General features: G+C 41.5%; 1 long non-coding RNA gene across 1 annotated transcript; it reads right to left on the bottom strand.

Moving 5' to 3' along the window:
- Positions 1–619: 619 nt before the first annotated feature.
- LOC139758546 (uncharacterized) lies at positions 620–1179 on the bottom strand. Its single transcript, XR_011714861.1, has 2 exons — positions 994–1179; positions 620–816 (listed from the first exon to the last, which is right to left on the bottom strand). It is a non-coding gene; the product is annotated as an uncharacterized lncRNA (long non-coding RNA).
- Positions 1180–8639: the final 7460 nt, after the last annotated feature.

Here is an 8639-nt window from a genome sequence, read left to right as displayed (position 1 = left end):
GTGTGCTCGGTGTGTGAAAAGGAGTGGAACATGGCAGCAATGGTGAATGATGTATAGAGAAAGAAATACCTGCATCGGAGTTTATTAGCAGCTAAATCCGAAGTGTCTGTTCGCGGGTAACTATATATGGGTATGGCTAAGTTTTGATAACAATGAAGTAGGCAATATATTTGGAAATATTTCAGTCATTATTATAACCTCATTTTCATATTAAAGATATTACGTAGATTATAAAAGTTATGAAATTAGGCTTATAGGCCATACTTGTTTTATGTTTGCACTATACAAACAATAAGACCAGCTTTTGAAGCTCCTTTTGCTGGTAAATGATGACATCCGATTGCATTTTGTTTACCCTAAATTTTCACAGAACAAGGATAGTAAGGATAACATTGACAGAGAGAGGTTTTTGTCCTCGCAGTTGCCACCCATTTTAAGCAAATATTCAAAGATGGATGATAATAGATTAATCTATAATGTACCCATGACTTCAGCTCTATCATAACCCACAAATAAAGACTGGTAGATGTTGTATACATGTCGTAATTTTACTTAATAAATATTCCGTAATGTGTTCAAGTTGAAATAGAAATTGACAACGTTCATTTCCATAATTCCGGTCAAACAACGGGTTGGATATGAAGACCTTCCGACCACCGTCGAGGACCACGTCACCCTCAGTCGTCTACTGACATCGCAAGAGGGAGGGAGGAAGCCGTCATGACAACACTCGTCTTGCCTCAAGGAGGGTTGTACCTCCTTCACGTGTAAGTTTGGTAGTGGGGTAAACCTTCGTCGGGTCAAGGAGGGTGGTACCTACTTCACGTGTAAGTTTGATAGTGGGGTAAACCTTCGTCGAGTCAAGGAGGGTGGTACCTCCTTCACGTGTAAGTTTGATAGTGGGGTAAACCTTCGTCGGGTCAAGGAGGGTTGTACCTCCTTCACGTGCAAGTTTGATAGGGGGATAAACCGTCGAGTCAAGGAGGGTGGTACCTCCTTCACGTGTATGAAAAACATCGCAAAAATTAGTATGTCAGTCTGAAATTGCGCTTCTTTGTATATGTTTCTTGCTGCTGAGCTCGGCCGCCATTTTTAGTCTTCTCTGAGTCGGTTCCAGAGACGGATGTGTTCTTACGCTCTGTATTTCCAGTCTGTGTTGCCTGATGTCTTGGTGTCTACTCGTCTTTTTGGTAAGTCAGACTTTCCTTAGCACTATGGCAATGTTTCTGTGCATTTTTCCTTGACAAGTGGGGCTTGCTTGAGCTTTTATTCGACGTATCAATACGTAGGAAGATTACACAGCTCCTAGCTAGGACGCCATTTTGGTTTCGTTTAGAAGGCCATGATCAACACTCTTCTTTCAGCCCTCCTATCTTCCGTTAACCTTCACTGCTTTCTTTGGATTATTCACTTATATTCAAATTTTGTGTGTTTATTGAACATATGCGAAGTGCTGCGTCTGGTAGACATACATATTTATTGCTTTTTAAGTGTGGAACGGCGCTTACAGGGGTGTTTTTCACTCGGTGAAGTGTTTACAAGGAAGTGATTTTTAAACTTAGGGCAATGCATTCTTATGTTTCAGTGTGCTCAGGCCTGGGATCAAAGTAAAGTGTATTATATTCAGTGGCTCACTCTGAATATTGTTAGAGACCAGCCCCGCAGCAGTCGCAAAGGCGCGGACACCGTTGCTTCGTTGCCAGCGAACTTCACTGGGTCGTGGGTTCTGAAACTTAGTTCTACCGTTCTAATTTGCCTTTCGAAGAGGCCAAAATTGGCAGCCAGCCTCTTGAGAGCCCGAACAACAAGCTCTTCATTTTGTGGGCCAGTAACCAGTGTTAAGCGGGAGGGTTTCCTCTAGTGCGTCTGCCTAGTTCATAGTTAGACAAAACTTATGAGATTCGCTGACCCTTGCTTTCTGCTTGGCTTTCAAACCTTAGAATTGGGCTTCGCAAATTCTGGTAAATGTTGGATTCTTTACCGTTTTATGATTTGCCAATTTTAGGTGTTTGGCGCCTTAGTTGTATAAAACGCTACAATTCTCTTAAACTGTTTGAAAACGGCAAGTTTTGAACATTATTGAGGCCAATAAAACATCATTATCTTCGTCTCACTAATAAAACTTTGCATATATGGAGTTTAGCTAAATAAAAGAAGAATTCCAAAGGATCAACATTCTCGAATACGTCAGTTATGCAAGCCATCACTGCTCTCTAGCGGTGGTAACCATAGCTACATGCGCAGCGACATTGCGCAAGACAATGTGCAATCGTTGGTGTTTCGACTCTGTCGCGTGCCAGCTACTGACATGTTCGGAGATGTAGTAGTTCTTTCAGAGCTAGTTGTTACTGCTCTTTCCTGCGTTGTCCCTACCCTTGCTTTGTTTTGAAAGGTTTTTGAAATCTATTGTTCAATATATTTCATGATGTATTGAATGTCGCACCTCGCACAACGCATCAGTGTGATAAACAAAGAGTCGTCAATGAAGAGAGATTGATAATTTCGGTATCGGCCAACTTTATCGCTGACGAATGGAGTGTATCAATATCCTGCTTACGAGAAGGACAGGCAGGAGTGTTCATGCAAATATCGTATTATAACGGGAAAATCGTGTGGCATAATTGTAACCTATTTGCAGAATGGATATCACCAGTGTTCAGTTAAAATTATATCTTGCTGCTCAGATACTTAACCGTACTACTGCATCACTTGGTTCGGTGGTTTGCATTAACCGCTTGCAGCCTTCACCTAACTCAGCTTTATAGATATCACACTTTCTCCAACTGAAATGTCCGAGGTATATTTTGACTGATAGGATAATGAATGAGGATGAATGTCACAAGTCGATCATCGTGGAAGTTGATGGATTGGAAATAAGATTTTTTTTTTATCCGCGAAGGATAATGACACTATAATTGTATACATATACCACAAATATAGAAAAAAAAAAAATTGTTCAGTTTCACAAGCCTTCAGCATAAAATTACGGGTATATATAAAGGTGAAAGTATGGGTAACTTCGGTAGACTTACTGTACCAAAAAGGTAATAATGGTTTATATGAAGGAATTGGAAGGAAATATTTCGGTAAGTGTGGAACAGCGCTTAAAGGGGTGTTTTTCACTCGAAGTGTTTACAAGGAAGAGTTTTTTAAACTTGCTGCTATGCGTTCTTACGATTCCGTGTGCTCAGGGCTGGGATCAAAGTGAAGTGTATTACCTTCAGTGGCTCACTCTAATTATTGTTAAGAGACCAGCCCCGCAGCAGTCGCAAAGGCGCAGACACCGTTGCTTCGTTGCCAGCGAACTTCATTGGGTCGTGGGTTCTGAAACTTAGTTCTACCGTTCTAATTTGCCTTTCGAAGAGGCCAAAATTGGCAGCCAACCTCTTGAGAGCCCGAACAACAAGCTCTTTTCATTTTGTGGGCTAGTAACCGGTGTTAAGCGGGGGGGTTTCCTCTAGTGCGTTTGCCTAATTCATAGTTAGACAAACCTAATGAGATTCGCTGACCCTTGCGTTCTGCTTGGCTTTCAAACCTTAGAATTGGGCTTCGCAAAATCAGGTAAATGTTGGATTCTTTGCTGTTTTATGATTTGCCAATTTTAGGTGCTTGGCGGCCTTAGTTGTGTAAAACGCTTCAATTCTCTAAGACTGTTTCAAAACGGCAAGTTTTGAACACTGAGGCCAATAAAACATCGTTATATTCATCTCGCTAATAAAACTTTGCATATATGGAGTTAAGCTAAATAAAAGAATAATTCCAAAGGATCAACATGCTCGAATACGTCAGTTAGGCAAGCCATCACTGTTCCCTAGCGGTGGTAGCCATAACTACATGCGCAGCGACATTGCGCAGCGCAATGTGCAATCGTTGGTGTTCCGAATCTGTCGCGTGCCAGCTACTGACATGTTCGGAGCTGTAGTCGTTCTTTCAGAGCTAGTTGCTTTGTTTTGAAGGGTTTTTGAAATTCATTGTTCAATATATTTCATAATGTATTGAATGTCGAACCTCACACAACATCGCATCAGTGTGATACGAACGAAGAGTCGTCAGTGAAGAGAGAGATTGATAATTTCGGTATCGGCCAACTTTACCGCTGACGAATGATGGAATGTATCAATATCCTGCTTACGAGAAGGACAGGCAGGAGTGTTCATGCAAATATCGTATTATAACGGGGAAATCGTGTGGCATAATTGTAACCTATTTGCAGAATTGATATCACCAATGTTCAGTTAATATATCTTGCTGCTCAGATACTTAACCGCACTACTGCAGCACTTAGTTCGGTGGTTTGCATTAACCGCTTGCAGCCTTCACCTACCTCAGCTTTATAGATATCACACCCTCTCTAACTGAAATGTCCGAGGTACATTTTGATTGTTGGGATAATGAATGAGGATGAATGTCACAAGTCGATCATCGTAGAAGTTGATGGTTTGGAAATAAGATTTTTTTTTATCCGCGAAGGATAATGACACAATGATTGTATACATATACCACATATAAAGAAAAAAAAAACATTGTTCAGTTTCACAAGCCTTCAGCATAAGATTATGGGTATATATATGAAGGAGAAAGTATGGGTAACTTCGGTAGACTTACTGTACCAAAAAAAGTAATAATGGTTTATATGAAGGAATTGGAAGGAAATGTTTCGGTACAATATGGAAACAGTGGTTATAAAAGGGATAATTTGTGATATGAAATTTTGCAAAAGAAAAACGTACAAGGATAGACCTGTTTCCCCAATAGTACGAAGCATATTTTTATTAGAATGAAGGTATCGCATAACATCTAAAATGCAGTAGCTTAAACATTTTTTTGCAGATACAAAAGAAAAGTATATTAATTTCCGTAAGTTCTCCAAAACGCACGATTGTATGTTTACAAGCAATGGCTTTATACTTTTTTCATCACCATGTAAGTCTTATTTGAGTTTTTGAGATCAATTTTTGCACCGTTTTTGATGTTAACAGGTGTTGTATTTGGCAATCATTTTATTCATTCACTTTACTCTCAGGCAAACATTATAAGATTAATTTACCTCCATTTGAGCCTTATTCTAATAATTGCATATGTTCTCTTGTTTCACATTTGTGTGTTTGTTCGCAAGATCCTGTATTTCTCTTTAAAAAATTATATGAAATATTAACTGACTCTGCATATTACTGCATGCATTTTCGTTTTCAACGAGTATGACTGAATACATTCAAATTTAGTGTGTGTTTATTGAACATATGTGAAGTGCTGTGTCTGGTAGACATACATGTTTATTGCTTTTTAAGTGTGGAACAGTGCTTAAAGAGGTGTCTTTCACTCGGTGAAGTGTTTTTCAAACTTAGTGCAATGCGTTATGTTTCCGTGTGCTCAGGGCTGGGATCAAAGTAGTGTATTACCTTCAGTGGCTCAATCTGAACATTGTTAGAGACCAGCCCCGCCGCAGTCGCAAAGGCGCGGACACTGTTGCTTCGTTGCCAGCGAAGTTCATTGAATCGTGGGTTCTGAACCTTAGTTCTACCGTTCTAATTTGGCTTTCGAAGGGGCCAAAATTGGCAGCCAGCCTCTTGAGAGCCCTAACAACAAGCTCTTTTCATTTTGTGGGCCAGTAACCTGTTAAGCGGGAGGGTTTCCTCTAGTGCGTCTGCCTAGTTCATAGTTAGACAAAGCTAATGAGATTCGCTGACCCTTGCGTTCTGCTTGGCTTTCAAACCTTAGAATTGGGCTTCGCAAATTCTGGTAAATGTTGGGTTCTTTGCTGTTTTATGATTTGCCAATTTTAGGTGCTTGGCGGCCTTAGTTGTGTAAAACGCTTCAATTCTCTAAGACTGTTTCAAAACAGCAAGTTTTGAACATTATCGAGGCCAATAAAACATCGTTATATTCGTCTCACTAATGTAACCTTGCATATATGGAGTTTAGCTAAAAGAAAATAAGAATTCCAAAGGATCAACATGCTCGAATACGTCAGTTAGGCAAGCCATCACTGCTCCCTAACGGTGGTAGCCATAACTACATGTGCAGCGACATTGCGCAGAACAATGTGCAATCGTTGGTGTTCCGACTCTGTCGCGTGCCAGCTACTGACATGTTCGGAGCTGTAGTCGTTCTTTCAGAGCTAGTTGTTACTGCTCCTCCCTACGTTGTCTCTACCCTTTTTGAAAGTTATTGTTCATCAATATATTTCATAAGGTTGTTTTATGCAGAATAGATCTTTTATTGAGTGGGAGATGTATAAAAGAGACAGGAGGTCAAGAGAAAGGTGCAAGAGGTGAAAAAAAGGGCAAATGAGAGTTGGGGTGAGAGAGTATCATTAAATTTTAGGGAGAATAAAAAGATGTTCTGGAAGGAGGTAAATAAAGTGCGTAAGACAAGGGAGCAAATGGGAACTTCAGTGAAGGGCGCAAATGGGGAGGTGATAACAAGTAGTGGTGATGTGAGAAGGAGATGGAGTGAGTATTTTGAAGGTTTGTTGAATGTGTTTGATGATAGAGTGGCAGATATAGGGTGTTTTGGTCGAGGTGGTGTGCAAAGTGAGAGGGTTAGGGAAAATGATTTGGTAAACAGAGAAGAGGTAGTGAAAGCTTTGCGGAAGATGAAAGCCGGCAAGGCAGCAGGTTTGGATGGTACTGCAGTGGAATTTATTAAAAAAGGGGGTGACTGTATTGTTGACTGGTTGGTAAGGTTATTTAATGTATGTATGACTCATGGTGAGGTGCCTAAGGATTGGCGGAATGCGTGCATAGTGCCATTGTACAAAGGCAAAGGGGATAAGAGTGAGTGCTCAAATTACAGAGGTATAAGTTTGTTGAGTATTCCTGGTAAATTATATGGGAGGGTATTGATTGAGAGGGTGAAGGCATGTACAGAGCATCAGATTGGGGAAGAGCAGTGTGGTTTCAGAAGTGGTAGAGGATGTGTGGATCAGGTGTTTGCTTTGAAGAATGTATGTGAGAAATACTTAGAAAAGCAAATGGATTTGTATGTAGCATTTATGGATCTGGAGAAGGCATATGATAGAGTTGATAGAGATGCTCTGTGGAAGGTATTAAGAATATATGGTGTGGGAGGAAAGTTGTTAGAAGCAGTGAAAAGTTTTTATCGAGGATGTAAGGCATGTGTACGTGTAGGAAGAGAGGAAAGTGATTGGTTCTCAGTGAATGTAGGTTTGCGGCAGGGGTGTGTGATGTCTCCATGGTTGTTTAATTTGTTTATGGATGGGGTTGTTAGGGAGGTAAATGCAAGAGTTTTGGAAAGAGGGGCAAGTATGAAGTCTGTTGGGGATGAGAGAGCTTGGGAAGTGAGTCAGTTGTTGTTCGCTGATGATACAGCGCTGGTGGCTGATTCATGTGAGAAACTGCAGAAGCTGGTGACTGAGTTTGGTAAAGTGTGTGGAAGAAGAAAGTTAAGAGTAAATGTGAATAAGAGCAAGGTTATTAGGTACAGTAGGGTTGAGGGTCAAGTCAATTGGGAGGTGAGTTTGAATGGAGAAAAACTGGAGGAAGTGAAGTGTTTTAGATATCTGGGAGTGGATCTGGCAGCGGATGGAACCATGGAAGTGGATCATAGGGTGGGGGAGGGGGCGAAAATTCTGGGGGCCTTGAAGAATGTGTGGAAGTCGAGAACATTATCTCGGAAAGCAAAAATGGGTATGTTTGAAGGAATAGTGGTTCCAACAATGTTGTATGGTTGCGAGGCGTGGGCTATGGATAGAGTTGTGCGCAGGAGGATGGATGTGCTGGAAATGAGATGTTTGAGGACAATGTGTGGTGTGAGGTGGTTTGATCGAGTGAGTAACTTAAGGGTAAGAGAGATGTGTGGAAATAAAAAGAGTGTGGTTGAGAGAGCAGATGAGGGTGTTTTGAAGTGGTTTGGGCACATGGAGAGAATGAGTGAGGAAAGATTGACCAAGAGGATATATGTGTCGGAGGTGGAGGGAACGAGGAGAAGAGGGAGACCAAATTGGAGGTGGAAAGATGGAGTGAAAAAGATTTTGTGTGATCGGGGCCTGAACATGCAGGAGGGTGAAAGGAGGGCAAGGAATAGAGTGAATTGGAGCGATGTGGTATACCGGGGTTGACGTGCTGTCAGTGGATTGAATCAAGGCATGTGAAGCGTCTGGGGTAAACCATGGAAAGCTGTGTAGGTATGTATATTTGCGTGTGTGGACGTATGTATATACATGTGTATGGGGGGGGGGGGGTTGGGCCATTTCTTTCGTCTGTTTCCTTGCGCTACCTCGCAAACGCGGGAGACAGCGACAAAGTATAATAAAATAATAAAAAAAAAATAAGATCTTTTATTGACCGTGAACGATGCTGACCAGCGATCCGTCCAAGTTATTTCCATGACCCTGCGGGCAGCGTCCGGGAAACCAAAGTCTTTGGGTACCGGGGGAAGTATGGTTGCAAAGCTGAATCTTAAAGGAATTGGCGGAAGGGCACCACTAGGAGTGGAGCCTGCGGCTTAATATGACTCAACACGGAAACTCGCCAGACCCAGACACCGGAAGGATTGACAGATTGAGAGCTCGTTCTCGATTCGGTAAAACTCAAAAAACGACACGCGCCTATGTGTGATATATATCGGGTAATTGTTTCTCTGTATTATCCCATGGAACACACACATCACTGTATGCA

Source organism: Panulirus ornatus, chromosome 30, assembly GCF_036320965.1.
Source record: "Panulirus ornatus isolate Po-2019 chromosome 30, ASM3632096v1, whole genome shotgun sequence".
Classification (NCBI taxonomy): domain Eukaryota; kingdom Metazoa; phylum Arthropoda; class Malacostraca; order Decapoda; family Palinuridae; genus Panulirus; species Panulirus ornatus.
This window is presented reverse-complemented; position numbering and strand designations above follow the sequence as displayed.